The sequence below is a fragment of the Nomascus leucogenys genome, chromosome X (assembly GCF_006542625.1).
Source record: "Nomascus leucogenys isolate Asia chromosome X, Asia_NLE_v1, whole genome shotgun sequence".
NCBI lineage: Eukaryota > Metazoa > Chordata > Mammalia > Primates > Hylobatidae > Nomascus > Nomascus leucogenys.
In genome coordinates, this window is record NC_044406.1 from 43155550 (window position 1) to 43178414 (window position 22865).

Sequence of the window (22865 nt, forward strand, 5' to 3'; positions counted from 1 at the left end):
CTGAAGTACACCTTTATTGGGTATCAGGCACTGAGCTGAGTAAGATATGATCCCAGGTTATCACAGATAGAATCGCCTGAGCACCGTTCATGTCATCAGGCCTTCTAGATTAAATTTAATGCCTCCAAACAATCTATGAACTATGATTATTTATTTCCATCTTATGGACGAGGAATCTGGAACTGAGAAAATCTGAAAGACTTGCCCCAAGCCACGTGGTTTTTCTATGGATGAGAACTCCAGTCTGTGTCTCTGGAGGTCACGTCTAACATCTCATCTGGAGCTGGGCGAGCTCCTCAGCCCAGCCTGGACCCGGGCTTGTCTGGGATCCAAGCCACACACCCAGTCCACACACCTGAACATCTCCAGGGAAGCCAGAGGGGTTGTTCCCGCATTCTTTCCTCTTACCAGATGTCTCGTGAATCTTCTCAGAGGTACTTGGATTTCCCGGGGGGCACAGCTCTTTCCCATGGTTCTGTGGGGCAGATGCTTCTGGCACTTCCTTCGAATCATTTCCTTCCTCTGCTGGCTTCTTCGGCATGATCTTTATAATGTGAAGGTCACAGATAAACAGTATGAGTGACATTTGTATAGTGCTTTAGAGCTTACAAAGGGTCTTCACATGCATTAGCTTATTCAGTGTTCTCAACAACGCTGGGAGAGTCACACTTGCCTAAATAGGAGAAACCTGGGATGTTAGTAGGGAAAGGAATGGCCTAAATGAATGGGGTTTCCAGGGCTAGAATGCTTTTCTTCACACTCTTTTAAGATTCGTGCAAACAGCAGAAATCTCCATGTAATTGAGAGTGTGGTATACAGAAGTTTTAGAGAATAGCATTCGAAGAATTCACAAGGTCTACAAAAGGAAAAGCTTCCATAAAATAGAAGGGATCCCATATAAGCTTGTAGACAGCTGCTGGGAGAGTAAATGTAAAGACATAGAGAGAGGACAAAACACTGCTGGGAAAGATGGTGTGGGGAGATGAATACAGGGAAGGGAGAGGGAAAGAAATGGTTTGCTGAAATTAATCCGGGCAGCAAAGAAAGCTGGCATATGGCATGCCACCCTACCGAGGCACCGACATGGAATGTGGAATTCAGTGAGGTGGTGCCCATCACAATTCTGGTTGCAGTGGGATGTGTCACTGACCAACAATCTTAAGCTACCCTTTTTTGTTTTTGTTTTCTTTTTGAGACGGAGTCTCGCTCTGTCGCCAGGCTAGTGATGGATCTGATGAGGCAGAGGGATGGGGGGTTCTGTTCTGTTGACAAGAAATGAGCCTGGCCAATGTGAACGAATTTAGAGGCTATTACTGGGTTATTTGTAAATTATTAGAAGGAAGAGAGCTAGAATCTCCAAGACTACAAGAGCCCGCCAGCACTTAGAGAGAATGTGGGTCATTTCAAGTTGCAGCAATCGGCCAGGCGTGGTGGCTCATGCCTGTAATCCCAGCACTTTGGGGGGGCCGAGGCATGCAGATCGCTTGAGCCCAGGAGGTCGAGACCAGCCTGGGAAACATAGCAAAACCCCCATCTCTACAAAAACACACACACACACACACACACACACACACACACACACAAAATTAGCTGGGGGTGGTGGCGCAGGCCTGGTACATCTCAGCACTTTGGCAGGCCAAGGGGGGGCGGATCGCTTGAGCCCACGAGGTCGATACCAGCCTAGCCAACCTAGGGAAACCCTCTACTAAAAAAAAAAAAAAAATTAAATAAAAAATATTAGTGGGGGGCGGGGTGGTGCACGCCTGTAGTCCCGCGGCCGAGGCAAGAGGATCTCTTGAGCCCAGGAGGTTGAGGCCAGCCTGGCCAACATAGTGAAACCCGGCTTATAAAAAAAAAAAAAAAAAAAAAAAAAAAGCGTCGGCAGTTGGGGCACTTCTGTAGTCCCGGGGCCGAGGCGGAAGGATTGCTTAAGCCCAGGCGGTCGAGGCCAGTCTGGCCAACATAGCAAAACCGTCTGTACTAAAAAATTAACAAATAAAAAATATTAGTGGGGGCGGGGTGGTGCGTGCCTGTAGTCCCGAGGCCAAGGTGGGAGGATTGCTTGAGCCCAGGCGGCTGAGGCCAGCCTGGTCAACATGGCGGAACTGTCTCTACTAAAAAAAATAAAAATAAAAAATATTAGTGAGGGCGGGTGGTGCGTGCCTGTAGTCCCGAGGTTGACGCGGGAGGATTGCTTGAGCCCCCCGTCTCTACTAAAATACAAAAATAAAAAAATATTTCCAGGGGTGGGATGACACAGGCCTGTAGACCCAAGGCCGAGGTGGGAGGATCCTCCCTGATGATCGTCCTGAAAGGCATTAGTTGTCTTTCCGTCCTCAAGATTTTCAGAACCCCAAGCACTTGAGGGCCCTACAGAGGCTTCCTCCTTTTCTGTCTGCCCCCATTAGCCCATCTAGGGTGTCCCTTCAAGAGAAATTACCTCAGAGACAAAGCAGTGGTGGCGAAGTCGGCAGCAGTTGGTGACGAAGTCGGCAGCAGTTGGTGACGAAGTGTGGCTGGAGGAGAAAATATTCTGCAATGTCACTGCCTCAGGATGATGGACCAATCAGGGAAGTTAGTGAACCCCATCTGGCCAATCAGAAGTCAGAACAGTAGGCGGGAGGAGCGAAGCTGATGTGGGGTCTATCAGTCGAGGCTCCAGGGACAGAACCTTCTCAAGGTGGGAGCGGAAACTCTGATTTTCCCACCTAAAGCACCCCCTGGGATTGGCTACTCCAAGTTCGGAGTGGGCATGCTCTGATTTTCTCTTTCCATTGTTTTCCTATCCCTCTCCACCCCCTCGCAGTGCATTTGTTATCCAGTTTTAATAAGCAGTGTATATGAAGCAGGTCGTCATCTCAAATCTTTCCTGTCAGTTTCTAACTTTTTCAGGTATGGGATTTTTCCTAGGAACTCTGTAGTAACGTCAGAAATTTGGGCCGGGCACGGTGGCTCATGCTTGTAGTCCGAGCACATCGGGAGGCCACAGCTGGTGGATCGTTTGAACCCGGGAGGCAGAGGTTGCAGTGAGCCACAAGCACGCCACTGCACCCCAGCCTGGACAACAGAGCGATACCCTGTCTCTTATTTCTACAAAAAATAAATAAAATTAGCGAGGCGGGGTGGTGTGCCTGTAGTTCCAGTTACTCAGGAGGCTGAGGATCGCTTGAGCCCAGGAGTACGAGGTTGCAGTGACCATGATCCAGCCACTGCTGCCTACCTCGGCCACAGAGCGATATCTTGTCAGAAAAAAAAAAAAAAACAAGAGAGAAAGAAAGAAAAATTTCAATGAGCCAGTCCCAGTGGCTCATGCCTGTAAGCCCAACACTTTGAGAGGCTGAGGCAGGAGATGGAAGGATCACTTGAGGAAAGGAGTTCCGGAACAATCTGGGATGCATAGTGAGACCCCCATCTCTATAAAAAATTTTTTTTTTTTTTTTTTTTTGAGACGGAGTCTCGCTCTCTCACCCAGGCTGGAGTGCAGCGGCGGAATCTCGGCTCACTGCAAGCTCCGCCTCCCGGGTTCACGCCATTCTCCTGGCTCAGCCTCTCCGAGTAGCTGGGACTACAGGCGCCCGCCACCACGCCCGGCTAATTTTTTTGTATCTTTAGTAGAGACGGGGTTTCACCATGGTCTCGATCTCCTGACCTCGTGATCCGCCCGCCTCGGCCTCCCAAAGTGCTGGGATTACAAGCGTGAGCCACCGTGCCCGGCCTAAAAAATTTTTAAAAAAGAAATTCAAACTAAAAAAAAAAAAAAACAAAAACTTCTATATATGTTTTTTTCTAGAAGACCAGAGAACCAGAAATATATTTTACCCATTGATATTAATAATATTTATAATAATAGTATTAAAAGAGTGTGTAATTGGGGCCCACTGTGTTCCTCAGGGAGCTCATAAGTCAATTTGTCTAAGAAGTTTCCGCCACCCCCATCCTTAGTACCTCCAACAAGTCCCCGTTCCTCTCTGGGCTTTCCATCTACAGCCCTGATGTCTCTAAGATCCTCCCAGGATGACAGCAAGCTCTCTTAGGGCAGGGACAGGGCAATGGCCCTTGAGCCCAGCACAAAGCCCTTTATGTGCATCTTCCCATTCGTTTTCACAACCTTCTCTTGAGTTAAACGCTATTAGCATCCCCAGTGTGCAGATGCTGAGACTGAGGCTCAGAGAATTAAGCAGTCTGCTCGAGATCACATAGTCAGTGGGTGACAGAGCTGGGATTCACCCCCAAGATGAATTGAGTCCAAAGTCTGTGCTTTTATTTATGTATTTATTTTTAATTAAAATAATTTTTTAAGAGATGGAGTCTTACTATGTTGCCCCCGCTGATCTGGAAGGAACTGCTGGCCTCAGGCAATCCTCCTGCCTTGGCTTCCCAAAACACTGGGATTACAGGAGTGAACCACCCCACGCCCGGCCTCAAAGTCAGTGCTTTTAATTACCCTTCTATATTGCCTCGACTATTTGTTGAATGAATGAATGCATCTTACAGCTGCAAAGGTTCTTTAACATAATTTACATGACTCCTTACAATCACCCCAAATTCCCTCTGGCTACTGTAACAAATTACCACAAACTTTGTGGCATAAACAGCATCAGTTTATTCTCTCACAATTCTGGAGCCCAGAAATCTGAAATCAGTTTCACTGAGTTGAAATCAAGTTGTCAGCAGGGCTGTAGCCCTCCAGAGGCTCTAGGAGAGAACCTGTTCCTTGCCTCTTCCCGCTTCTGGTGATTGCCAGCATTTCTTGGCTTGTGGCTTGATATGGGTTGGCTCTGTGTCCCCACCCAAATCTCATCTCGAATGGGGGTGGTTTTCCCCATGCTGTTTTTGTGACAGTGAGTTCTCATGAGATCTGATGGTTTTATAAGCGTCTGGCATTCCCCTGCTTGCACTTCTGTCTCCTGCTACCGTGTGAAGAAAGTCTTTGCTTCCTCTTCACCTTTGGCCACGAATTGTTTCCGGAGGCCTCCCCAGCCATGCGGAACGGTGAGTCAGTTAAATCTCTTTGGTTTATAAATTACCCAGTCTCGGGCAGTTCTTTATAGCAGTGTGAGAACGGACTAATACATGGCTGCATCGCTCTAATCTCTATCTCCATGGTCATTGCCTTCGTTTGTTTTCTGTTACTATAATGGAATAACACAAACTGGGTAATTTATAAAGGATAGAAGTTTATTTGGTATACAGTTCTAGAGGCTAGGAGTCCAAGAACATGGCGCTGGCATCTGGCGAGGGTTGTGCCACGGTGGAAGGATGAAAGGCAAAAGCAAGTGCAGGAGACAGACAGAGAAAATGTGGCTAAGCTCCCTTTTATAACAAACCCAGTCTCGTGATAACTAATCCACTCTTATGATAATGGCATTAATCACTTCCTAACAGCCCCACCTCTTAATATTGTTACAATGGCAATTAAATTTCAACACAAGTTTTGGTGGGGACGTTCAAACCATGGCAGTCATACTGCCTTCTTCTCTTCTGTCTGTGTCAGATCTCCCTGCCTCAATCTGATAAAGACACTCATTATTACATTTAGGGCCCAGAGAATCCAAGAGAATCTCCCCATCTCAAGAGCTTTAACATAATTACTTTTTTTTTTTTTGAGACGGAGTCTCACTCTGTCACCCAGGCTGGAGTGCAGTGGCGTGATCTTGGCTCACTGCAACCCCTGCCTCCCGGGTTCAAGCAATTCTCTGCCTCAGCCTCCTGAGTACCTGGGATTGCAGGTGCCCACCACCATGCCCAAAACATTTTTGTATTTTCAGTAGAGACTGGGTTTCACCCTCATGGCCAGACTGGTCTTGAACTCCTGACCTCGTGACCCAGCCGCCTCGGCCTCCCAAAGTGCTAGGATTACAGGCGTGAGCCACCATACCTGGCCAACATAATCAGTTTTTTTGTTGTAAGCTAACACTCACAGGTTCCAGGGGTTACTATGTCGATATCTTTTGGAGGGGTGTTCTTCAGTCTACCATAACCTGCCCTCTGGCCCCCAAGGATTCACATCTCTCCCACATGCAAAATACATGCACCCCATCCCCAAATCCTCAAATGTCTCAAACCGTGCAACATTAGCTGAAGTCCAACATCTTATCCATATAAGATCAGCTCAAAAGTACCAAATCTCCTCATCTAAAACAGATAAGGGTGAGACTCTGGTTATGAAACATCCTGGGGCAAAATTCTCCTGCTGTGAATTTGTGACACTAGAAAACAAGTTATCTGTTCCAAAAATAAAGTGGCGAGACAGGTGTAGGATAATAGTTACAGATATTTCCATTTCAAATGGGAGAAAATGGAAGGAAGGAGTCACCGCTTCCAACCATTTTGAAATCTAGCAGGACAAATTCCATTTGGTTTCAAGGACTCACAGTAATCCTCTGTAGCTTGAAGCTCTCCCCTCTTGTCCCATAGCCCTCCTCTCAGAATGTATGTCATAGTGATTCACACCTTTAGACCAGCAGGTCCTTTGTGTATCTTCCCAGATAATATTATTTCTGTTACCAGCTATGGCTGAGCATAGTGGAAGAGCTCCTTGAGTCACATGCCTAATCTCTTCAGCACTAGCAAACATGGCCACATTCTTGACTTTCTCTCTAAAGCATACCTTCCTGACAGTGCCTCTCCTAATTTTAGTGTCTTTTGCAATCTTGATAGGCTGAGAATTTCCCTGGATCCTTTTTGCTTAACAGTCCTTTCCTTAGTTTATCCCTTTCCTCTAACATTTTACTAGAACTTGAATTGCAGTCCAATATAAAAATGAAAAATTATGGGACTAAAACGGGATAAAAAAATGATGGAATATCTAGGCAAGTTGCTGAGGGTTTATGAAGGATGAGCCTTGGGAAGGGAGTCTTATATATGATCAGATTGGTTGTGATTGAAAAGAAATTGTTTATCAGTTTATCTAAAAATTAACCATTAGTGTCAAGGGTGCGCTGAAGCAGGGCGAGTCTGCTCCTCTAGTTTTGAATTAGGTTTTCTTAACATGTTGATGTGTTTTTCTTTATCTTTTAAACAATCAGTCTAAGAAAACGGGGATTTTGTGTTTTAAGATAGTTTCCTAACTGCATTTATCAGGTTTTTGTTTTTGTTTTCTGAGATGGAGTCTTCCTCTGTCACCCAGGCTGGAGTGCAGTGGTGTGATCCAGCCACTGTAGTTAAGCAAGGTTGCTCACTGCAACCTCCACCTCCCAGGTTCAAGTGATTCTTGTGTCTCAGCCTCCCGAGTAGCTGGGATTACAGGTGCCCACCACCATGCCTGGCTAATTTTTGTCTTTTTAGTAGAGACGGGGTTTCACCATGTTGGCCAGGCTGGTCTCGAACTCCTGACCTCAGGTGAGCTGCCCGTCTTAGCCTCCCAAGATGCTGGAATTACATGGGTGAGCCACCATGCCCGGCCTTTTGTTGTTGTTGTTGTTAAGACAGTTTCACTATTGTTGCCCAGGCTGAAGTGCAATGGTGTGGTCTCACCTCACTGCAATCTCGGCCTCCCAGGTTCAAGTGATTCTCCTGCCTCAACCTCCTGAGTAGCTGGGGTTACAGGCGTGCACAATGACGCACAGCTAATTTTGTATTTTTAGTAGAGATGGGGTTTTGCCATGTTGGCCAGGCGGGTCTCAACCTCCTGACCTCAGGTGATCGTCCCACCTCGGCCTTCCAAAGTACTGGGATTACAGGCATGAGCCACCGTGCCAGGCCTATCTGATAGTTTTTCTATATAATTCTTTGTTCCTGGGAAGATGTGTCAGCCCAGACACTCCAAATGAGTTTCAGGGTTTCTGGATTGATAGGTCGTAGGATATAGAGCCTCTAGAGCTGAGCTGAGCCAATTCTTCTTTCCAGTCCCTAGCCTGTGAGCCCCCAGAGACGCTTATAGGATTTCTGCCTTACAGTGTGGAGGGAGTCTACGGGTGGGTGATATTGGTTGTAATCGCCCAGCTCAGAGGGCAGAGGGAGAGGTAGGAAAGGAATGTTCAGTTACTGGCCAGCTTTGGTGAGTCTGCACTTTTTCTAGGAGCTTTCCAAGCCCCCTATTCCTGAATGTTATCAAGCCACTTTCAGCTGCCACTGGGCCAGCCCTGCCAAGTGTCTGCTCTATATGTTTACAGAACAGGTAATAAGCCTTCCAGAAAACAAGGAGAAAAAAAGAATGCAACTTAGAAAGCTCCACCTGGGCTGATCCTCCATCTGTGGCCTCTGACCTTTTCCCACTCGAAGACATCTCATTCCCCAGTGGGGCCAAACCATCAAGGGTTTTGTCACTGGGAACTGTTCTGAACTCCCAAATAGCTGGGATTTCAGGTGCCCAACACCAAACCCTAGTAGAGATGGGGTTTCACCCTGTTAATCAGGCTGGTCTCAAACTCCTGACCTCAGGTGATTTGCCTGCCTCGGCCTCCCAAAATGCTGGGATTACAGGCATGAGCCATGGCGCCCGGCCCAGTCTTTCTATTCTCTACCTCTGGAACTTTTTTTATTTTGTGACGGAGTCTTGCTCTGTTGCCCAGGTTGGAGTGCAGTGGCACGATCTCGGCTCACTGCAACATCTGCTTCCCAGGTCCAAGTGATTCTCCTGCCTCAGCACTGCTAGCAGCTAGGATTACAGGCATGTGCCACCATGCCCAGCTAATTTTTGTATTTTTACTAGAGACGGGGTTTCAGCATGTTGGCCAGGCTGGTCTCAAACTTGTGACCTCAGGTGATCCACCCACCTCGTCCTCCCAAAGTGCTGGGATTACAGACGTGAGCCACGGCGCCTGGCCTATCTCTGGAACTTCTATTGGATGAACGCTGAAACTTCTGGGATCTATTCTCCATTTCCTTTATTATTTTTCTTTCATACTTTCTATTTCATAATCTTTTTCTGCTATACAGTGAAGTAGTGCCATGCCTGAACACATTTTTTCATTCAGTTGTTCCAGTTTCTCTTACTGATATGCAAAAGCTTTGTTGTGTATTAGAGATGGTTACTGTTAATTTATTGAGGATGCTTCACCAATTTCCCCAACATTTGCCTTTTTAAACAGTTGTTTATGTTGTCTTTTGAATTAGATGATACTTTAATTTTTACATCTTTATGTCAGATTCATTGTTGATAGCCTTGGTGTAATGTCAGGAAGTGCCTACGCCAACTCAAGATGCCTTACACTGTCATATTTTCCTAAATTGTCATCTAGTTCTTTATGACTTCACGTTTTCACATTTAAATCACTGAATTTTTAGAATTTATTATTTTATGGGTTTCAAAGTAAGGATTTAATCTTTAGTTTTTGAAATGGATAGACACTTGCCAAGCAATCATTTATTTTACAACCCATCATCTTTTGCCCACTGTTTGGAAATGCATGCTGAAGTTTGCATACAGATTAGTCTGTTTCTTGACTTTCTATTTTGTTTCACTAATAAATGTTTCCATGTGTTTTCATTTTTGATTGCTGCTGTAACCAATTTTCAATAGCTTAGACAACGCTGGGCGCAGTGGCTCAGGCCTGTAATCACAGCACTTTGGGAGGCCGAGACAGGCGGATCACTTGAGGTCAGGAGTTCAAGATCAGCCTGGCCAACATGGCGAAACCCCCTATCTACTAAAAATTAAAAAATTAGCCGTACTAAAAATAAAAAAATTAGCCGTGTGTGGTGGCGCATGCCTGTAATCCCAGCTACTCGGGAAGGTGAGACAGGAGAATCACTTGAACCTGGGAGAAGGAGGTTGCAGTGAGCCGAGATCACCCCACTGCACTCCAGCTTGGGCAACACAAGTCAGACTGCATCTCAAAATATATATATGTAGCTAAGACAATTTTTGGAAAAGAAGAATAAGGTGGGAGGAATGGCTCCACCGTATTTCAATACTTCTTATATAGCTACAGGAATCAAGTCTGTAGTACTGGGAGAAGAATAGACACATAGATCACTGGAACGAAATAGAGAACCTAGAAATAGCCCCACACTGATTTTTTTACAAAGAGACAAAAAGAAGGAAGGATCGTCTGCTTAACAAATGGTGCTGGAGCAGTTGCAGAGCCATAGGATAAAAAAAAAAAAAAGGACATAATCTTCATATTTTTATGCAAAAAATAACTCAAGTGGATCATAGATTTAAATCTAAAATATAAAACTAAAAAAAATTTTACAAGAAAGCATAGGACAAACGTCTGAGATCTAGGGCATAGTGAAGAGTTCAAAAAGCATAATCCATAAGGAAAACAAATAAATTAGATTTCATCCAATTTAAAACTGTGCTCTGCAAGAGACCCTGTTAAAAGGATGAAAAAACAGGGTCTTGACTAGGAGAAAATATTTGCAAACCACATATCCAAGAAAGGACTCACATCCAGAATATATAATTGATATGTATAGTACTCTCAAAACTCAATGGTAGGCTGAGCGTGGTGGCTCATACTTGTAATCCCAGCACTTTGAAAGGTCGAGGTGGATGGAGGGCAAATCCCTTGAGGCCTGGAGTTCAAGACCAGTCTGGGCAACATGGCAAAAACCCATCTCTACTAAAAATGCAAAAATTAGACAGGCATGATGATGCGTGCCCGTAATCCCTGCTACTCGGGAGGCTGAGACATGAGAATTGCTAGAACCTGGGAGGTAGAAATTGGAGAGAGCCAAGATTGTGCCACTGCACTGCAGCCTGGGTAACAGAGCGAGGCTCTGTCTCAAGAATAAGAATAATAAAATAATAATAATAAAAAACCTCAATGGTAAAAAATATAAACAAATAATCCAATTAGAAAATCATGAAAAGATGTGAACATATATTTCACTGAAGAGGAAATAAGCAAATAAGCACATGAAAACATGCTCAACACTCATTTCCTTCACTAAATGTAAGTTAAGACCATGATGAGGTATCACTATACACTTATTATAACAGCTAAAATAAAAGACATAGTGACAACACGAAATGGTGACAAGGATGCAGAGAAACTGGACACCTCATTAAGTGCTGCTGGGAAGGTAAAATCTTACAGCCACTCTGGAAAGCAGTTTGGTAGTTTCTTATAAAACTAAACATGCAATGACCGTACAATTCAACAATTACACTTCAGAGAAGTTAAAATGTATGCCCATCCAGAAACTTGTACATAATTGTTCATAGCAGCTTTACTTGTAATAGCCAAAAGCTGGAAATAATCAATATGTCCTACAATAAGCGAATGGTTGAACTGTGGTACGTCCATACCATGGAATACTACTCAGTAATAAAAATGAACTATTGGCCAGGCACAGTGGCTTACCTTGTTATCCCAGCACTTTGGGAGGCCGAGGCGGGCAGATCATGACGTCAAGAGTTCAAGACCAGCCTTGCCAATATGTTGAAACCCTGTCTCTGTGACTAATACAAAAATTACCAGGGTGTGGTGGCGCATGCCTGTATTCACAGCTGCTTGGGAGACTGAGGTAGGAAAATCACTTGAACTAGGGAGGCGGAGGTTGCAGTGAGCTGAGATCATACCACTGCACTCCAGCCTGAGCGACAGAGTGACACTCTGTCTCAACAGCAACAACAGCAACAATGAACTATTGATACACAGATATTAATATCTTGGATGAATCTCCAGGGAATTATACTGAATGGAATAAGCCCTTAAAACGTGATATACTATAAGATTTCATTTGTACAACATTCTAGAAAAGACCAAATTGTAGAAGTGGAAAACAGATTAGTGGTTGCCAGGGGTTAGGGATAGTGGATGGGAGGAGAGTGAGTATTACTAAAAATGAGTAGCACAAGGAATAGCATTGTGGTGATGGAAATGTTCTGTACCTTTTTTTCTTTTGTTTTCCAAAGGGATTCTCACTGTGTGACCTAGGCTTGAGTGCAGTGGCACGATCTCAGCTCACTGCAACATCTGCCTCTCGGGTTTGAGGGATTCTCCTGTCTCAGCCTCCCATGTAGCTAGGACTACAGGCACCCACCACCTCACCTAGCTAATTTTTGTGTTTTTAGTAGAGATGGGGTTTCTCTGTGTTGGCCAGGCTGGTCTCAAACTCCTGACCTCAAGTGATCTGCCCACCTGGCCCTCCCAAAATGCTAGGATTACACGCATGAACCACTGCACCCAGCCATGTTCTGCACATCAAAACACTTTCACTGAATATAGATGCCTTTACATTCTCTTACTTATGTTACAAAGCAAAAGGCAGCTTCATAAACACTATTCTATTATGTATCAACTGAAAACAACATATATTCCAGAAAAAGGTTTTGAAGACACATGTGAGTGGAATGTGCCTACATTTAGAGCAGAGCTTTTACAGGACCACCTGTCTCTAGTCGGCTCCCAGGGACCACTGAAAACGGCTGCTACCCTCAGAATGACAAGATGGTCTTGTTATTGATTTCACTGGACTCTCGAATCTCATCCTTCTTGACCACTAGCAGAGGCAAAAACTGATGATGTCACCATGGATTGGCTTGGCCAGAAATCCATAATCTCGAAGTCGTAGACACACCTTCCAAGCATCACAATCTTTGCTGTCTTGAATAACAATTGCATTTAATAATTCTTTTCCTCCTGGGCAGAGTGGCTCACGCCTGTAACCCCAACATTTTGGGAGGCCGAAGCAGGTGCATCAGCTGAGGTCAGGAGTTCAAGACCAGCTTGGCCAACATGGTGAAACCCCGTCTCTACCAAAAATACAAAAATTAGCCGGGCATAGGGGCACATGCCTGTAATCCCAGCTACTCAGGAGGCTGAGGCAGGAGAATCCCTTTAACCCAGGAGGCAGAGGTTGCAGTGAGCCAAGATCGTGGCATTGGACTCCAGCCTGGGCAACCAGAGTGAACCTCTGACTCAATAAAATAAATAAATGAATAAATAAAATAATCATTTTCCTCTTACCGCAGTTACAACATCAGAAGGTAGCTTCATGGGTTCATTTCTCAAGAGAATACCCATTTTTTTTCTGCAGTTTCTGCAAGGTTTTCTTCTAAAACCTCAAGGGCTGCAATGGCCACTCGGCAGCCTCGTGGATTGCCACCATATGTGGACCCATGTTCCCCTGGCTTAATGGTCAGCATTATGTCATTGTCCCACAGCACCACCGACACAGAGTATCAGCCCCTAGAAAGGGCCTTTCCAAGGAGGACTATATCAGGTCTGACATTTTCATGATCAACAGCCAGCCATCTACCAGTTCTCGCCAATCCTATCTGTATTTCATCAGCAATGAACAGAACCAAGCTGGGAGCATGAGATGGGATGAGGGTAAGTAAAAATACCAAAAAGCTTACTGTTCTTATGGAGAGTCACCTGGTCTTTCTCTCTCTTTCTTTCTTCCCTCCATTCTTTCTTTCCCTTCCTTCCTCCCTTCCTTCCCTTCCTTTCTTCCTTCCTTCCTTCCTTCCTTCCTTCCTTCCTTCCTCCTCTCTCTTTCTTCTCTCTCTTTCTTTCTTTCTTTCTTTCTTTCTTTCTTTCTTTCTTTCTTCTTTCTTTCTTTCTTTCTTTCTTTCTTTCTTTCTCTTTCTTTCCCTATTTATTTGACAATCTTGCTCTGTCTCCGAAGCTGGAGTGCAGTGGTGTGATGGCAGCTCAATGCAACCTCTGCTTCCCGGGTTCAAATCATTGAGTGAGCCCAGGAGGTCAAGACCAGCGTGGGAAACATAGCAAAACGCAGAGTGGTGCATGCCTGTAGTCCCGAAGCTGAGGCAGGACTATCGCTTGAGCCCAAGAGGTCGAGACCAAGTTGGTCAACATAGCAAAACCGTCTCTACTAAAAAAACAAAAATAAAAATATTAGTGGGGGCTGGGTGGTGCATGCCTGTACTGTAGTCCCGAGATCGAGGCTGGAGGATTGGCCAATGTGCTGGGATTACAGGCATGAACCACCGCTCCTGGCTGATTGCTGCATCTTGAAACGCCCCGTATTCTCTCTAAGTGTTGATGGGCTCTTGTAGTCTCAGAAATTGTAGCTCACTTCCTAATGATTTACAAATCACCCAGTAATAGCCTCTAAATCCATTCACAGTAGCCATGCTCATTTCCCATCCCTCTGCCTGATCAGATCCATCACCAGAGAGACCATGTTATCTCTGGGACTCACTTCCCTCCCTTTAATTATTGAGTGGGGGTGTCAGAACGCCCCCACTGAATAAAATTACACAGTCATGTCCCTGCCTCCCCAACAAGGGTTTGTACATCTTTCAGGGTAAGCCTAGCCCCAGGGAAACTACTAACAACATTAGCCAACCCCCTCCCAAAGACTCAAGGCTGCTTTGCCCATAGGAAACCTGCCATCCCCTATCAATACTTCTCCCAGAGACCCCTGGCTCCCTGTTTTCATCTTACTTCTCCCCGTGTCATTACTCAGGGACAGATAAGCCCCGAATGGAGAAATGCAGCAGCTGATTCCAGGTGACTGAGTGTGGCCGGCCTTCACTGATTTCTCCCTCCACAGGACCAAAACTCCTGCAGCTGGAAAGTCTCAGGCAGTTTCTCTTGCAGGTCAGACTGCTCCTGGTGCCATGAACGGAGACAACGACTGTGCAAAGAGAGCTAGGGATGATGCTCAAATACCAGAGAAGATACAAAAGGTGAGGTGACCTGGAGGGGGCAGAGTAGTAGCCCAGGGGACAGTGTGGGGTGACCAGGTTTCTGAGGAGGGGAGGACAGAGGTACTGGGGACAAGGAACAGGGTCTCGGGGCAGATCTGCATCCTTGGGAGCCTCCCACCCTCGCTCTGTCATCACCTAGCATCCCTGGAGACAAGTCTGTGATCTTGCACTTCATTTGGTGACTCCCACTCCATCCTGGAAGGTGGGAAGAGAGCCAGCCAGCAGCATTAAAGCCCTACTGTGTGGCAGGGGAGAAGCTAGGGAAGGTCCCTAGTGTTCTGTCAGTTAGCCATGGCATCAACCAGGAAGGATTATCATCCCCACTTCCCAGATCCAGCACACAGGAAGCGGCTCCAGCTGAATGGCAGACATGCCTAGCTGGGTCACTGCCAGAATTCCTTTTTGTTTTTTGTAGGCCTTCGATGATATTGCCAAATACTTCTCTAAGAAAGAGTGGGAAAGATGAAAGCCTCAGAGAAAATCACCTATGTGCATTTGAAGAGAAAGTATGAGGTCATGACTAAACTAGGTAACAGAAAGCTCTAGGTACAGACAAGTCTGGGGACACATGAACATCCCTTTTCCTGCTTTGGCTACTTCTTAGGCTGCAGAAAGTACCCCACATTTTCCATTTGTGCAGGGAAAAATCGCAAGGCAGCTTCTGGGTGTTTTGCTCTTCTGTATTCTGTCAGGGCTGGGGGCAGGGACTGGCCACAGTGGAGCTTGTACCTGGACCCTGCATGTTTCTCTCCCATAGGCCTCTGTTCTGATGAGTCCAACTGTCTCTGTGGCATCCCGGCACCCCCCACTGACACTACCTTCCTTCTCTCGGCCTGTCTGTCTTTTGAGTCAGACTCTCACCGTGTCACCTAGCCTAGAATGCAGTAGTGCAATCATAGCTCACTGAAGCCTTGAATTCCTGGCCTCAAGCAATCCTCCTGCCTCAGCCTCCCAAAGTGCTGGTACTACAGACGTGAGCCACCGTGACAGACCTAAGCTTCTCTCTTAGGGAATAAACATTTTGCTCCTTTCTAGGTCTCAAGGTTACCCTCTCGCCTTTCATGCATAATAAATGGGCCGCAGATTGCCAGGGGAATGATTTTGTTAAGGACCGTAACCGCGGGAATGAGGGTGAGTAGATGGGAAGAGGCTGGAAAGCGTCTCCTCGAGCCCAGCTGCTTTTCAGCTCAGCTACCTGGGAAAGATCCTCAGGCATTTGTTCCCTCACACACATCAGGGCTGAGTGAAAAAAAATTGCATGCAGAAAGTTAACTACAGAGGCCATTCGTATAAAATTTTAAAACATGCAAAACAAGAATATCTATTTTTGGCTGGGAGCAGTGGCTCACGCCTGTAATCCCAGCACTTTTGGAGGCCGAGGTGGGCGGATCACGAGGTCAGGAGATCGAGACCATCCTGGCTAACACGGTGAAACCCCGTCTCTACTAAAAATACAAAAAATTAGCCAGGCGAGGTGGCGGGCGCCTGTAGTCCCAGCTACTCGGGAGGCTGAGGCAGGAGAATGGCGTGAACTCCAGAGGGTGGAGCCTGCAGTGAGCCGAGATCGCACCACTGCACTCCAGCCTGGGCAACAGCGAGACTCTGTCTCAAAAAAAAAAAAAAAAAAAAAAAAATATATATATATATATATATTTTATAGATAAGTAAATGGTAAATGTATGCAAACATGAATGTGAATAAAAAGCCATCAAATTAAGGTGACTGGCTGTAAGTGGAGGAGGGAGGGAGGGCAGGGATTGCTGAGTGCTGCACACACAGCTTCAGCTGTGACTAGTCGATAGTGTGTTTTGTTTGTTTTTGTTTTTGAGATGGAGTTTCACTCTTCTCGGCCAGGGTGGAGTGCAATAAGGCAATCTCAGCTCACTCCGACTTTTAACTCCCGGGTTCAAGTGATTCTCCTGCCTCAGCCTCCAGAGTAGCTGGGGTTACAGGCACCCACCCCCACACCCAGCTGATTTTTATATTTTTGGTAGACACGCGGTTTCACCGTGTTGGCCAGGCTGGTCTCAAACTTCCTGGCCTCAGGTGATCCACCCGCCTCAGCCTCCCAAAGTGCTGGGATTACAAGTGTGAGCTACCATGCCCGGCCTGTTTGTAGTATTTCTAATATTCTGAATAAATAAATCAGACCTAACATAGCTGTGGGGTAATGTTGAGATCTGACTGGACTCAATATTACCCCCTTACTTTTCTGTGTGTTTGAAATATTTCCTTTTTAAAGGACTTGCTGTTCTTCCTAAGCACTGTTAATGAATCAAAAGACAGTTAAGAAAATGTTAAAAGTGACAAAAAAAGAAAGAAACTATTAAAACTATGGATCCACCAAAAACTTCCAGAGTTTGTTTCATTAACAGCATGTAGGTATTGGATAAGTATCTTAGGAGTGAGGGTGATGAACACATTATATAATAAGCATCGCTGTGTCTGTGTATTTTATCAAAACCAAATAGTCTTCTCATTCCCAAAGAAACCTGATTCTCTGTGATGAGCTCAGGAGTGAGTTTGAAAGAGTGATCCCTCATCCAACACACAGAGAGCTTTCCCACTTGTCGGTGAGCAGAGATAACACAGGGTGAAAAAAAGACAGGTTCTTCGGTACAGATCTTTGTACATTTCAGGAATATAAAGGGGACATATGTGTTTACTTGCTCTTCTGCTCTGACAACACAATTATAAGACAAGGTCAGAATGTCCAAACTGTCTCCAACAGACCTATTACTCCCCAGCTAAACAGGCCAGATTCTACCATCTCCCACAATCACTATAAGAGGTCTGAAAATCCAGTGCTTGAGTATCTGCCAAGCTTTTGACATTAAAGGAGTGTCTTTATACTGAAAATATTTCAGAGCCACTGGACTAAATCATCCACGGTTCATCACATATTTAACAGCTTAATTCACATACCATAAGGTTCATCCATTTGAAGTGTACAGTGATTTTTAGTTGTTCATATCTTGAGTGGATACAGTTCAGGTTCCCAACCAATCAATTTAATTATTTGGGAAAAAGTGAAACATATGTAACGGAATAAGATGAGACTGTGATGGGGTTTAGTCCCCATTTGATAAACCATGAGATGTAAAATTCTGAATTGAGGCCACTGATAAATGAATCAACCATTACTAAACATAATTCAGAGGCATATCTCAGATAAGTCCTCAACAATAAGTGGACTCATAACCCTCTGCTGCAGAATACCCTCATGCAATAGACATCTCTCTAGAGTTTGGAAACCTTTACCAACAAAGAAAAATTGTGATATATTCTCTTTCAGTTGAACGTCCTCAGATGACTTTCGGCAGGCTCCAGAGAATCTTCCCGAAGGTGAGTATCTCTCAAATCTAAAGGACCAGAGTACCTTTGTCCCTTCACGAATGTGAACCCTGTAAGAGTGGGAGAATATCAAAAATGCCCTCATTGCCCCCTTCTCCCCATGTCTATCACAACACCAGATGTAGCATCGACAGCTTGATAATACTAACAGTTGTGATCCTTAATACTTCTTTTGTTTTCATAGTGATGCCAGATACTATTCTAAGCAGTTCACATGGATGAATTTATTTAATCCTTAAGAAGATCTCTATGACATTGTTTCTATTATTATCTCCAAATAATAACGAGTCACACACTTCAGTTTTCATCCATATGAAAGCCATGTGACTTGGCACAAATCTTCTAAGTTCTCTGAGCTCCAGATTCCTGGTCCATGAAATGGAAGTAAAGAATCATAGTTCATGTTTTAGATCATAGTTACCAGCAACGTAATAATAAAATGAGGCTATCGGGGTACAGAGATGTTAAAGAATTTTCCTGGGGCGCAGTGGCAGTGGTAGTCTAATCCAGAGCTCCAAGCCATTTAAAGTTCATTCATGTTTGCATTTGTTTATGAACTTCAGATGTTGCTCACTAGGGCTTCACCCCATAGGGCCTGCTGGTGCTTCCGTTGACACACCCACTCTCCCAACAGGAAAGACCATCTGGTCTCTGCTCTGTTACCGGGGCCACTCCCATGGTTTAGGAATCGCTTCGACTGCTGGCCCCTCCCTACTGTGAGCTCCTTGAGGGCCTTGTCTGCATCTGGGGCATCCGGGAAGTCCCAGTCCCAGCCCAGGGGATTCCTCGGAGGCCCCTGAATGAGTGACCCCACAAGTGCAGATTCAACTCTGCTTTAGAGGGTCAAGGGATCTGGGAGTTGGGTTGCCAGTGTGGATACTGAATTCAAAGAAGTATTCAGAAAGGTATTAATTGTTATTATTACTACATTTAAATAGTGTTTACAAGCTCAGAGAGTACTTTCCCTTAGCCTGTTTTACATGCATTGTTCGCTATTTCATAAGTGAGGGAGCTGAATAAAAAGTAGCTTAATGACCGGGTGCAGTGGCTCACGACTGTAATTCCAGTACTTCGGGAGGCCGAGGCGGACAGATCATAAGTTCAAGAGATGGAGACCATCCTGGCCAACATGGTGAAATCTCGTCTCTAGTAAAAATACAAAACTTAGCAGGGTGTGGTAGTGCCTGCCTGTAGTCCCAGATACTCTGGAGGCTGTGGCAGGAGAATCGCTTAAACGCGGGAGTCGGATGTTGCAGTGAGCCGAGACGGTGCCACTGCACTCAAGCCTCGCAACAAAGTGAGACGCCATCGCAAAAAAAAAAAAAAAAAGAAAAAAAAAGAGAAAAAAAGTAGCTTAAGATTGTTGGTCAGTGACACATCCCAATGCAACCAGAATTGTGATGGGCACCACCTGACTGAATTCCACATTCAATGTCGGTGCCTCGGTAAGGTGATATGCCAGATCTGGTACTGCTTTCTTTGCTGCCTGGATTAATCAGAAGATTGTTAGCATTTTTAACAATGAATTATTTTAAAATTAAAGTATATACATTTTTACACACAATGTTATTGAACACTTAGTAGACTACAGGATAGTGTAAACATGTTTTCATGCACTACGAAATAAAAACAATGTGTGTGACTCTGTTTATTGCAGTGGTCTGGAACCGAACCTGCAATATCTCTGAAGTACACCTGTATTGGGTATCAGGCATTGAGCTTAGTAAGATACGATCCCAGGTTATCACAGATAGAATCGCCTGAGCACCGTTCATGTCATCAGGCCTTCTAGATTAAATTTAATGCCTCCAAACAATCTATGAACTATGATTCTTTATTTCCATCTTATGGACGAGGAATCTGGAGCTGAGAAAGTTTGGAAGACTTGCCCCAAGCCACGTGGTTTTTCTATGGATGAGAACTCCAGTCTGTGTCTCTGGAGGTCACGTCTAACATCTCATCTGGAGCTGGGCGAGCTCCTCAGCCCAGCCTGGACCCGGGCTTGTCTGGGATCCAAGCCACACACCCAGTCCACACACCTGAACATCGCCAGGGAAGCCAGAGGGGTTGTTCCCGCATTCTTTCCTCTTACCAGATGTCTCGTGAATCTTCTCAGAGGTACTTGCTTTTCCCGGGGGGGCACAGCTGTTTCCCATGGTTCTGTGGGGCAGATGCTTCTGACACTCCCTTCCAATCACTTCCTTCCTCTGCTGGCTTCTCGGGGGTGATCTTTATAATGTGAAGGTCACAGATAAACAGTATGAGTGACATTTCTATAGTGCGTTAGAGCTTACAAAGGGTCTTCACATGCATTAGCTTATTCAGTGTTCTCAACAACGCAGGGAGAGTTACACTTGCCTAAATTAGGAGAAACCTGGGAGGTTAGATGGGAAATGAATGGTCTAAGTGAATGGGGTTTCCAGGGCTAGAATGCTTATCTTCACACTCTTTTAAGACTCACATTCTTGCAAACAGCAAAAATCTCCATGTAATTGAGAGTTTGCTGTACAGAGGGTTTGGAGAAAAATAGCATTCTAAGAATTCACAAGGTCTACGAAGGGAAGAGTTTCGATAAAATACAAGGGATCCCATATAAGCTTCTAGACAGCTGCTGGGAGAGTAAATATAAAAACATAGAGAGGCGACAAAACACTGTTGAACAAGATCTTGTGGGGAGATGAATACAGGGAAGGGAGAGGGAAAGAAATGGTGTGCTGAAATTAATCTAGGCAGCAAACAAAGCAGTACCAGATCTGGCATACCACCCTACCGAGGCACCAACATTGAATGTGGAATTCGGTCAGGTGGTGCCCGTACCAATTCTGGTTGCATTGGGATGTGTCACTGACAAAGCTATTTTTTTTTTTTTTTTGATGCAGTCTTGCTCTGTCGCCAGGCAGGAGTGCAGTGGCTCAATCTCGGCTCACTGCAACATGCAACTCCTGCGTTCAAGTGATTCTCCTGCCTCAGCCTCCCTAGTGTCTGGGACTACAGGCAGGTGCTGTCACGCCCCGCTAAGTTTTGTATTTTTAGTAGAGATGAGGTTTCACCATGTTGGACAGGTTGGTCTTGATCTCTTGACCTCGTGATCTGCCCACCTCAGTCCCCTAAATTGCTGGGATTACAGTCTTGAGCCACTGTGCCCGGTCATTAAGCTACTTTTTATTCAGCTCCCTCTCTTATGAAATAGCAAACAATACATGTACAATAGGCTAAGGGAAAGTCCTCTCTGAGCTTGTAAACACTGTTTAAGTGTAGCAATAATAATTAATACCTTTCTGAATCCTTCTTTGAATTCAGTCTCCATACTGGCAACCCAACTCCCAGATCCCTTTACCCTGTAAACAAGAGTTGAATCTGCTGTTGTGGGGTCACTCATTCAGGGGCCTCTGAGGTATCCCCTGGGCTGGGACTGGGGGGCAGACAAAGCCCTCAAGGAGCTCACAGTAGGGAGGGGCCAACAGTCAAAGCGATTCTAAAGCCATGCGAGTGGCCCCAGTAACAGAGCTGGGGCCAGCTGTTCCTTCCTGTTGTGAGAGTGGGTGTCTCAACAGAAGCACCAAGAGGCCCTATGGGGTAAGCCCTAGTGAGCAACATCCGAACTTCATAACAAATGCAAACGTGAATGAGCTTTAAATGGCTTGGAGCTCTGGATTAGACTACCACTGCCGCTGCGCCTCAGGAAAATTCTTTAACATCTCTGTACCCCGATAGCCTCATTTTATTATTATGTTGCTGATAACTATGATCTAAAGCATGAACTATGATTCTTTACTTCCATTTCATGGACCAGGAATCTGGAGCTCAGAGAACTTAGAAGATTTGTGCCAAGTCACATGGCTTTTACATGGATGACAACTGAAGTGTGTGACTCGTTATTATTTGGAGATAATAACAGACACAATGTCACAGAGGTCTTCTTAAGGATTAAATAAATCCATCCATGTGAACTCCTTAGAATAGTGTCTGGCATCACTATGAAGACAAAAGAAATATTAAGGATCACAACTGTTAGTATTATCAAGCCGTCGATGCTACATCTGGTGTTGTGATAGATATGGGGAGAAGGAGGCAGTGAGGGCATTTTTGATATTCTCCCGCTCTTACCAGTGTTCACATCCATGAAGGGACAAAGGTTCTCTGATCCATTAGCTTTGAGAGATACTCACCTTCGGGAAGATTCCCTGGAGCGTGCCGAAAGTCATTTGAGGACGTTCAACTGAAAGAGAATACATTAGAATATTTTTTGTTGGTAAAGATTTCCAAACTCCAGAGAGACTTCTATTGCATGAGGGCATTCTGCAGCAGAGGGTTATAAGTCCACTCATTGTTGAGGAGTTATTTGAGATTTGCTTCTGAATTATGTTTGGTCATGCTTGGTTTATTTCTCGGTGGCATCAATTCAGAATTTTCCATCTCATGCTTTATCACATGGGACTAGACCCCATCACAGTCTCATCTTACTCCATTACATGTCTTTTACTTTTCCACAAATAATTAAATTGATTGGTTGGGAATCTGAACTGTATCCACTCAAGATGTACAACAACTAAAAATCATTGTACACTTCAAATGGGTGAATCTTATGGTATGTGAATTAAGCTGTTAAATGTGTGATGAACCGTGGATGATTTAGCCCAGTGGCTCTGAAATATTTTCAGTATAAAGACACTCCTTTAATGTCAAAAACTTGGCAGATACTCAAGCACTGGATTTTCAGACCTCTTATAGTGATTGTGGGAGATGGTAGAATCTGGCCTGTTTAGCTGGGGAGTAATAGGTCTATTGGAGACAGTTTGGACATTCTGACCTTGTCTTATAATTGTGTTGTCAGAGCAGAAGAGCCAGTAAACACATATATCCCTTTTATATTCCCAAAATGTACAAAGATGTCTAGTCAAGAACCTGTCTTTTTTTCACCCTGTGTTATCTCTGC

At 44.9% G+C, this 22865-nt stretch overlaps 3 pseudogenes; 1 reads left to right on the forward strand and 2 right to left on the reverse strand.

The window, feature by feature from the left end:
* The window catches only part of LOC100592435, a 76717-nt pseudogene that overhangs the window by 12010 nt on the left and 41842 nt on the right, over positions 1–22865 (forward strand).
* The window catches only part of LOC115833319, a 38393-nt pseudogene that overhangs the window by 2038 nt on the left and 13490 nt on the right, over positions 1–22865 (reverse strand).
* LOC115833345 lies at positions 12332–20085 on the reverse strand (annotated as a pseudogene).